Below are 1,761 nucleotides of genomic sequence, written 5' to 3' on the forward strand. Positions count from 1 at the left end.
TGAGGAAATCATTTTATCTTTTCTTTGGTTTCCTAAGGAGTAAAGTTAAGGAGATATACCTGTGTCCCCTGAGGCCCTTTTCAACCATGACAGTAGATGCCCTCAAGAATCAGGTGCTCATAAGGTGACACAGGTACTCATCCAAGCCTTGCGGCCTCAGGGCTGAGTTTCATTCCCACCCACTGGCCTTCATTTACTCTTCATTTACTCTTGTCATTCCCCTCCCACACACACCCAGAACTTCTGTCTTCTCCTCCCCTTTTGAGGCTCCACCCCTTTCACATGCTGCCTCATCCCATAACACTGCCATCCCCCAGGTAGTACTGGCCTGAGTGTATGAGATGGGATTTGAGTGATGGATGGCTTCTATGAGCCCCAGGAAATGAAATTTCTAACTCTGCCTTTCCCCGCCCCCGAGTATGGTGCTTGGCATGAAAGAGACACTTGATGGGAACTTTCCAGAACGCTCGAGGAGCGGCGGCTGCCCGAGCTGCGCGCCCAGCAACACGCTGCTTCCCGCTCCCCCACACCGGCCTCGGCCCCGCTCACCGGCTGTAGAAAATGGTGAAAGAAACTACTTACTACGATGTTTTGGGGGTCAAACCCAATGCCACCCAGGAAGAACTGAAAAGGGCTTACAGGTGGAAATTGGCTTTGAAGTACCACCCTGACAAGAATCCAAATGAAGGAGAGAAGTTGAAACAGATTTCTCAAGCTTATGAAGTGCTCTCTGACGCAAAGAAAAGGGAATTATATGACAAAGGAGGAGAACAGGCAATTAAAGAAGGTGGAGCAGGTGGTGGTTTTGGCTCCCCCATGGACATCTTTGATATGTTTTTTGGAGGAGGAGGAGGAAGGATGCGAAGAGAAAGGAGAGGTAAAAATGTTGTGCATCAGCTCTCTGTAACCTTAGGAGATTTATATAATGGCGCAACAAGAAAACCAGCTCTGCAAAAGAATGTGATTTGCGACAAATGTGAAGGCCGAGGTGGAAAGAAAGGAGCAGTAGAGTGTTGTCCCAATTGCCGAGGTACTGGAATGCGAATAAGAATTCATCAGATAGGACCTGGAATGGTTCAGCAAATTCAGTCTGTGTGCATGGAGTGCCAGGGCCATGGGGAACGGATCAGTCCTAAAGATAGATGTAAAAGCTGCAATGGAAGGAAGATAGTTCGAGAAAAGAAGATTCTAGAAGTTCATATTGACAAAGGCATGAAAGATGGCCAGAAGATAACATTCCATGGTGAAGGAGACCAAGAACCTGGACTGGAACCAGGAGATATTATCATTGTTTTAGATCAGAAGGCCCGTGCTGTTTTTACTCGGCGAGGAGAGGATCTTTTCATGTGTATGGACATACAGCTGGTTGAAGCACTGTGCGGCTTCCAAAAGCCAATATCTACTCTTGACAACAGAACCATTGTCATCACCTCTCACCCAGGTCAGATTGTCAAGCATGGAGATATCAAGTGTGTGCTGAATGAAGGCATGCCAATTTATCGTAGACCATATTAAAAGGGACGCCTAATCATTGAATTTAAGGTAAACTTCCCTGAGAAGGGCTTTCTCTCTCCTGATAAACTCTCTTTGCTGGGAAAACTCCTACCTGAGAGGAAAGAAGTAGAAGAGACTGATGAAATGGACCAGGTAGAACTGGTGGACTTAGATCCAAATCAGGAAAGATGGCGCCATTACAATGGAGAAGCGTATGAGGATGATGAACATCACCCTAGGGGAGGTGTTCAGGGTCAGACCTCTTAA

General features: G+C 46.8%; 1 pseudogene; it reads left to right on the forward strand.

The window, feature by feature from the left end:
- The first annotated feature begins 515 nt into the window (after positions 1-515).
- Positions 516-1,761, forward strand: LOC144241721 (dnaJ homolog subfamily A member 1 pseudogene; annotated as a pseudogene).

Source organism: Crocuta crocuta, unplaced genomic scaffold, assembly GCF_008692635.1.
Source record: "Crocuta crocuta isolate KB4526 unplaced genomic scaffold, BGI_CrCroc_1.0 scaffold17, whole genome shotgun sequence".
NCBI classification, from domain to species: Eukaryota; Metazoa; Chordata; class Mammalia; order Carnivora; family Hyaenidae; genus Crocuta; species Crocuta crocuta.